We start from the raw sequence: 9,077 nt of genomic DNA, 5'->3' as shown, positions 1-9,077 counted from the left end.
GAGGCTGCATGCGCGGTGGGGCAGAGCCACCTTGTTACTCAGGAGACAGGGTGGAAACGAGGAGGCACCCGGAGTTGGGACCAGCCTGAAGGGACTCACGGGACCAAGGGCAGGGCTTGAAGCTGCCAGAGAAGGCTGGAGGGGTCAGGGGCGGGGCAGATGCACTTGAGCTCTGGGTGGAGAGGTTAGGGCGTCAAGGCGGGGCATGGGTGGGGCATGCACAGGTGGGTGGGGCTGCGTGATTTCACCCATGGGGTCACTTCGATGTTTCTAACTCTCTATCTCTCTCCCTTTCTCTCTGCAAAAAATCAATAAAATATATTTAAAAAAAAAAATAATGATGCTCTTCTGTGGAATTTCCAAGTAAAGGAGACTGGCAACCAACAGTGATAGTCATTTTTAAAATGTGACATATCTTCAGGCTTATTGCTGTACCTGTTCTGGCTGAAGAATTGCCTTAAACTCCAACATGAAACAGATCGTGCTGACTAACATTATTGTTGAATAAATGGATGACTTGCCTATTGGGTTTTTCACTTAGCAACAACAGTCAGTTTTTTATCAAACTCCAGCTATTCAATGTTTGTTCGTTTACCTCTTGTTACCTCTTTATAACAACCATTAGATATTGACAGTGTCTGATGCTGCAAAACTTAAAGACACAGAATAAATATCTATTGGTTATAGTGGGGTGAAGAGTGAAGTGAACAGAAAGATGATTACTGAAAGCTTTCATAAAATTCCCTATTATTCTTTCACATCATTTTATAGAAGATTTATCTCTGGTAACAGGCTATGTCTTTTTTTATCTATGGACTAGAAACATACAAATTTTAATAGCACAGAAAGTGTTCTGCCAGGTATAGCAAATAAGATCTTTTACCCAATTTATTGTATAGCTCTGCCTCATGGACGCATGAAAAGGAAAACACATTTAGAAAAATCATTATGATAAGACATTTTAAAGCAAATTAAAAACAGTTAAATTTAGATAAACAAAATTAATGAAACTATTAATTTGATTAGTATTGATATGAAATGCCTGCCACATATCAAACTCTGCCTAGATTCTAAATTATATAGGTAACCAGGCTAGTATGGCTCACTGGATTGAGCATCATCCCATGGAACAAGAGATCTTGGGTTTGATTCCCAGTCAGGGCATGTGCCTAGGTTGCAGGCTCAATCCCCAGTAGGGGCATGCAGGAGGCAGCCAATCGATGTGTCTCTCTCACTGATGTTTCTATCTCCTTCTCTCCCTTTCTCTCTATCTAAAAAGCAATAAAAATACATTTAAATTATATAGATAATATAGACTATATACTGCAAGAGCTCAGCATCTAGAAAAGTTATAAAAATAAATATTTGTAAGAGTTTGAAAATGGAAAGAACAGAAGTGGGGGTGGTTAAATCTGGTCATTATTAGATATTAATATACTAATTTACATATGAATAAACCAAAACTCCAGCAAGTTAGTTTACAGTTGCCATGTTATATAGCTGACAATAAGAGATAGATTCAAACTTGGATACAAAGCCAATCCCAGCGATTTTCCCCTCTATAAAATTTCAAATTTTTTTCCATCCGCATTTGACATTCAGCAGATATGTATGTAACAATGACCATGAGCAAGGCACTGTGATATTAATCTAAGGAGAGAGTAGAAGCATATGTTATTTGGTTTTCACTTAAAGCACGTATAGCCTGGTACGTAAATCCATTGACTTTGTAGTCAGACTGTCTGATTTACAATTTCAACATCTCTCGACACATATGACCTAGAGCAAACTTAATTTCACCTCTCTGTGGCCATCAAAGGCAACATGGGGATCTATCACAGAGAGTGATTAAGATAAGTATATGAAATTAAGTAGTGACTATCTCATAAGTGTTCAGTAAATGTTAGCAACAACATTGGTGATAAAACTGTCTTCCATTTGTATACAGCAGTGGTTCTCAACCTTCCTAATGCCACGACCCTTTAATACAGTTCCTCATGTTGTGGTGACCCCCAACCATAAAATTATTTTCGTTGCTACTTCATAACTGTAATTTTGCTACTGTTATGAATCGTAATGTAAATATCTGATATGCAGGGTGTATTTTCATTGTTACAAATTGAACATAATCAAAGCATAGTGATTAATCACAAAAATAATATGTAATTATGTATGTGTTTTCCGATGGTCTTAGGCGACCCCTGTGAAAGGGTCATCAACCCCCAAAGGGGTCGCGACCCACAGGTTGAGAACCGCTGGTATACCACATCCTGGCATCTTGATGTGATTACATTAACTACATATAAGAGTCATCAAAAGGAATCATAAATGAAGGGCTAGGAGGGTAAGTATATGCAACTATCCGGGAAGAATTTATCAGCCTAAAATGCATTCTACAATGTTGGCTAAATATTCATCAACAGCAAAAGGCATTTTTAGAACAAATTCTAGATACGGTGCATGTCACCTGATTCTATGAATATCAATCCCATAGGTATTCTAATTGATTTCTTCAAATACCTTCTCTAAAAAATTGTTGAGACCATGCTTTTGACAAAAGCTTTTAAAGCATTAGTAAAACTGGAACAATTGAAATTTATTCTTATGATTAAGACTGTAAAGGGAAGAAAAAGGCCCAAAATAGTAATAAATACAATATGTTCTCATTAAATTGTTTATGGTAGGAATTGCCTGGTTAATTTACATGTGATTTTCTCTTCTATTCTCTGTTTTCACTTACTTAAAAAAGATTTTCATTTGAAGCCAATATGTTTGTCTCTGATTTATAAACAAGTTAATATGATATTGAAAGATTTTTTAAAATTACACATTTTCTTCTGAAATCAATTTTTTGTTGTTGTTAATCCTCACCTGAGGATATATTTTCCATTGACTTTTAGATTGACTTTTAGAGAGAGTGGAAGGGAGAGAGAGAAAAATTGATGTGAGAGACACATTGATTGGTTGCCTCCCAAATGAACCCCAACCTGGGCCAAGAATAGAACCTGCAACCCAAGTACATGTCCTTGACCAGGTTTCAAAGTGGCAACTCTTCATTGCACAGGCTGAGGCTCTAACCACTTGGAAACACCGGCCAGGGCTGGAATCAAATTTAAATTTAAAAAAATAAGTGTGTTTCACATTAATGTTTGAAAATGAATAATGGATAGCCACAGGCAAGTCAATATTGTCAAAAAAAATACTTTCAGATAAATTAAATGTTGGAAATCTAAATGTTTCCAGTGTAAAACTTTACATACATGTATTTAGAACATAATGGGTAGATACTGATCAGACCGAAAAACTTAATCAGCAGCAGAGGGAAGAATTTTTGCTACAAAGATGTAAGGGGTATTTTAGACATCAAACCCTTCTGATGTTGAACTTCAACTGGAAGAAACACATTTTATGTATCTAAATGTGGTGTGGACCAAAATGGAAAGACCATAATAGATACTAAAAATTTCCTTCCTTTCACCTTTTTTTCTTTTTTTAAGTTAAATAAAAGTAAGACAGGCTGATTCTAATAAATACTATAGAAAGTTCTCATGGAGCGATATCAGAATGCAATTACATTAGGCCCATATCAATCTGCATTTACCCAGCTTTCACACATCCTCCTATAAACCATCCATATGTTTATATTTTAAAATGCACTGTGACCTATTTTTATCAGTTTAATTGTTTTTGTTTGTTTGTTTGCCTGTGGTTTTCATGTTTGTTTTTGTTTTTCTGTGTGTGCTTTGATAGTGAGTAGAACATAGCTAGAAGCAGTAAACTATTTTTGGAGAAAAACTCATTTTTAATTTAAATGTGGGCTTTATAGACAGGAATAAGAAGCCCTGATTGCAGCTAATTCCAGCAAATTCAAAAAAGCCTACGGGGAAAACTGATTGGTTACGAAGAAATGCAATCAAGTGTGCAACAATATTGATCTTCAAACACAATGCTGAATAAATAATAAAATACAGTTGGAAAAAAACCATTTATTTTTATTATGAGGATAGAGCAGATGCTGGCTTAAGTGTGAGAATAAAACAACAAACTCATTGACTATCACAGCTGATACAACCGTGGATATACATAACTCTCCATCGTTTGTAATCGTCCATGTCCTTGGGCGAAGAGCTAACCCAGAGCTGGCACTGAGCCACTTTTATCTGAACAGAATCTCCCACATTAAATATTTAGGTTTCAACGAGTAAGGAAAAGAGAAGGAAACCAAACAGATTCTGGGGACGTGTGCACAGAGCATTTGTCAGGCCACAAACACAGCGTGTTAACAAAGCCCTCCTCCACCCACTAAAACTTCTCTTGTCTTTGACAAAACATCTAACAAAGAGTTTATGAATTAGGACAAAATAATGACTTGAAATAAATGTTGTCTTAACTCCTAAACAGAAATATTATTTTTAGGATTAGTTCTTACAGCAGAGCATTGGATTGGTTAGCATGGAAGGATGTTGGCAGTTCTCTCTGTAGATCCTCATGGTATTAGAAGCAGGACTAGCTCATTTAGACAGAAGAAGCATAAAGAGTTCTAGAATTATTGGGAATGAGGTAAGAATGATTTCAAGAAGTATTGAACTTATTGCCCCTAGAGCAGGGGTCGGCAAACTGTGGCTCGCGAGCCACATGTGGCTCTTTGGCCCCTTGAGTGTGGCTCTTCCACAAAATACTGACTTCTGCGCATGGGCCACGAAGTTTCAATCGCACTGTACGTGCGCACCCACACGTGGTATTTTGTGGAAGAGCCATGCTCAAGGGGCAGCAGTTTGCTGACCCCTGGCATAGACCAATGACAGCTGCTAATTTTAGTTTCAGTTCTATATAGTGAGAGAAATGCACCAGTGGAGTCCCTCATTTCCTTCCTTCCTTCCTTCCTTCCTTCCTACCTTCCTTCCTTCCTTCCTTCCTTCCTTCCTTCCTTCCTTCCTTCCTTTCTTCCCTCCCTCATTCATTCAACAAAATGGAAATAGAGCGTAGCCAGGTTCTAACATGAGAGGACACAGGTCTGTCAGGTTCTGGGTCACTTTAGTGAGGGACCACTCTTCTATCTTCGTGATCTACTTCTGGTCTTATTTTCACACTGCTTCCTCTTAAAACTGTGTACAAAAAGGGGCCACATACCTAACCTGAATGGGCCTTACAACTCAGAGACCAAAAGTAACCACCTAGGATGATCTGAACATAAGAATTCGTAACTAAAAGCGTGTCACAGCAGTTACCCTATCGTAGGCCTGTAGCTTCCTAGAGGAAGGTCAATCTTTACCTTAAGATAAAACACACCTGCTAGAACCTCCAAACAAGCTCTCAAGATAACACATTTTATGCCCTAGCTCAGTGATTCTCAACCTTCCTAATGCCGTGACCCTTTAATACAGTTCCTCATGTTGTGGTGACCCCCAATTTCATTGTTACAAATTGAACATAATTAAAGCATAGTGATTAATCACAAAAACAATATGTAATTATATGTTTTCCGATGGTCTTAGGCGACCCCTGTGAAAGGGTCGTTCGACCCCCAAAGGGGTCGTGACCCACAGGTTGAGAACTGCTGCCTAGCTTGTTTGTCTCTGTGGGGCTCTGTGGATAGAGAGTCGGCCTGCTTTGATTCCAGTCAAGGGCATGTACCTTGGTTGCAGGTTGCTCCCTGGCCTGGGCCCTGGTTGGGGCTCATGCAGAGGCAACCAATCAATGTGTCTCTCTCCTATCGATATTCTTCTCTTTCTATCCCTCTCACTTCCACCCTCTCTGAAAAAAAAATTATATACTTTTGAAATGTCAAAGTAATCTCATTTTCCAGACCCCACAGGCAAACCCACCGGAGCCACAGAACCCCTCATTGTTGTCTTGCTCCCCGAATACTATCTCTATGTGCTGTAAATGTTAATTGTTAACTATTCGGTACTCACTAGTGTAAAACAAGTATGTGTCTCTGTTTTACTTTTTATCCCATCTCAGAGCTTTCCCCACTTTGCTTTCCCCCACCCACTTAATCTGCTACCAATAGATTTCATGTCACCCTCCTTACATCTATCTCTTCCTTTGATTCTAATGTATAAAACAAGCTGCAAAACTGCTATTCTTTGGAGCATTTTCTCAATTTGCAGAGATTGTGCTTCCTGGCAGAGGTCATCAATTGGGCTCAGATAAACTCATAAGAGTTTGGACATTCCTTATGCTGTCACAACTTTTCACCAAACTCTTAAACATGATGTCATCATAATACCTTAGATTTGTTTAATAGGTTCACCTTTTGGAAAACGTACTTCCCCATCTAATTACATTTGCCGATGGTAGCTGCAATACCCTATCATTGACTAATTAAGGTACTCCAGCGTTGGCATTCTGCTGGGGAGAGATAGAGAGTGGACAAACTGATTTTAAATACTAGGTGATTTCAGATACTGAAACTACTGCAACACCAACAAACAAAAGTGGAAAATGCCCACTCAAATGATGAGTGGAAGATTGTCCTGGCCAAGATCTGAGTGAGTGGCTTTGCACACAGGAGAAACAGCAAGTGTAAAGGTTCTGAGGCCAGAGCAAGCTTGGTATTTCTGGGGAATAGAGAGAAAACCAGTGTGGCTGAAAAGGAGCAAGCTACTAGAAAGAGGAAGGACTGACCGGAGATTAGGGTGACGATGGAGACAAGAACTTGAAAGGGGGGACTTACAAGTCTAGCAAGGGGTTTTGATTTTATGCTACGTACCATGAGAAGGCATTGACAGCAAGGGATGCTTAAGTAATTAACTGGGAATTTTTAAAAGAATATATTGTGCCAAGAGCTTGTGAAACAAGAATTCATATTTTGTATATCCACCATTCATTTTTATATAAATAAATTCATGCTCTAGTATAATTTTCCAAAATGGAAATAGCTCTAGTTTTTATTTCTGTGTAAATATAACAGATACTTTAGCCTTTATTATTCTTTAGTACATGTTTTTATAATACCCTGTTTTTCTTTATCATATCAATCATACCTATAGTTGTAACAAATTAGTCATTTGGATAACTATCAGTTTATCTTTTTTCTTGTTGATAAACTCATGTGTGCAGATTAGGTGGATCAACTCTCAGTGGATAGCTAAGAAGCCAGAAAATATTGTCATTGAATTAATTAACATAATAATCATGTAACCTTTATTCATGTAACACAATATAAATATTTCCCATATGATTAAAACTTCTCTGCTCTATACTTTTTTGATAGCTGCAATACCTAATCATTGACTAATTAAGGTGCTCCAAGTTTTAAGAACATATTATTTTACATAAAAATATTCCTATTTGCTTAAATCTTTAAATTACATGGGCATATTCAGGCCCCTGGGCTTCTGTCTTTCCTCAGTATAAATAATATTGAAATTAAGTGTCAAAAAGTCTCTTCTTAATTTTTTTAGGAACCTCCATACTACTTTGCATAGTGGCTATACCAGTTTATATTCCCACCAACAGTGCACAGGGTTCCTTTTTCTCCACAACTTCATTTATTAGCAAAGATACATGCACCCGTATGTTCATTGCAGCTTTATTCATGGGGGCCAAAACATGGAAACAACTGAAGTGTTCTTTGATAGATGATTGGATGAGGTAGATGGAATACTACTCAGCCAAAAGAAAAGATGATATTCTGCCATTTGTGACAACATGTATGGACCGTGAGAATATCATGCCAGCAAAATATGTCAGACAGAATAAGTTAAGAACCATACAATTTCACTCCTATGTGAGGCATAAAATAGAGAGCAACAAATGAACAAACAAAAAAACAAAAATTCATAGACACACACAACAGCATGGTGGTTACCAAATAAAAGGGGGGTAAGGGAGTAGTAAAGGGTAAAGAGGGTTGAAATTATGGTGACAGAAGATGATTTGACTTTGGGTAGTGAGCACACAATGCAATATATAGATTATATGTCATAGAGATGTACACTTAAAACCTACATAATATTATTAACCCATGTCACCCCAATAAATTTAATGAAAACTTCAATAAAAAGTCTCTCCTAATCTGTTATGGGTTGAATTATGTCCCCCCAAAAGTATGTTAAAGTTCTAAACCCCAGTAGATTGTGATCCTTTGGGAAAATAGGATCACTGCAGATGTAATAAATTAAGGTCAGGAGGGCTCCCAATCCAATTAGCTGGTGTCTTTATAAAAAACAGTGCCAAGGAGACAGAGATAGAGATGCACTCAGGGACAACTCCATGAAGACTGGAGTTGTGCTAACTCAATACAACAACAAGAGGCCAGGAGAGAGTCCCGAAACAGACCTTTCTCTAACACCCTCGGAGGAAGCATGGCCCTGTGGGCACCTTGTTCCTGGACTTCTAGCTTCCAGAACTATGAGATAATACATCTCTGTTACTCGAAGTCACCCAGTTTGTGGTACTTTGTTATGAAAATCCTAGGAAACTAATACACAATCACAGGGTCTTTGATGCTAAATGTCCCTTTGATGATCTGAGCAGAAATTGCACAGATTGGTCCTAGTAGTAACCCAAGGACATTATTGTGACTGTCACCACGTGGGAACTCAAGTCATAGAGGAGGAGGACGAAGGCGCGGGTTAACCCCTTCCCCAACAATTTTTTGTTAAAAACGTTTCTTTTTCAGACTAATTTTTTTATTTTGGTTCTATATAGTATTTTTGATGCTGGTTATGAAAACAGTTTGTAACTCGTCTTCCTATAAACCATATTTTTTTACCATATTTTCTTAGTATACTCGTCGACGACTGAAAAAGAACATTTTGTGAAAACGAGTATACACGTTTCTGCCGGGGAAGGGGTTAAACACAATATTCCCAGTTAAAGTTGAATTTCAGGTAACCATGTAATATTTGGAAACATTATACTAAAAATCATCATTTATCTGAAATTCAAATTCAACTGGGCATCTTAGCTTTCTATTTGCTAAGTCTGGCTACCCTAAGCAGGTGACCAGCAGGAGGTAAACATTCCCCAGGGGCAGGGTAAGGAGGGGCTGGTATTTTCCTGTCTTCTGAGGGCTTATCTGATGGCTGATACTTTAGAGGAGGTAGCCAAGTAAAATGGAGGCAATA

The sequence above is a fragment of the Myotis davidii genome, unplaced genomic scaffold (genome assembly GCF_000327345.1).
Source record: "Myotis davidii unplaced genomic scaffold, ASM32734v1 scaffold71, whole genome shotgun sequence".
In the NCBI taxonomy this organism is placed as follows: domain Eukaryota; kingdom Metazoa; phylum Chordata; class Mammalia; order Chiroptera; family Vespertilionidae; genus Myotis; species Myotis davidii.
The sequence above is the reverse complement of the archived record's forward strand: the minus strand, read 5'-3'. Positions refer to the sequence as shown.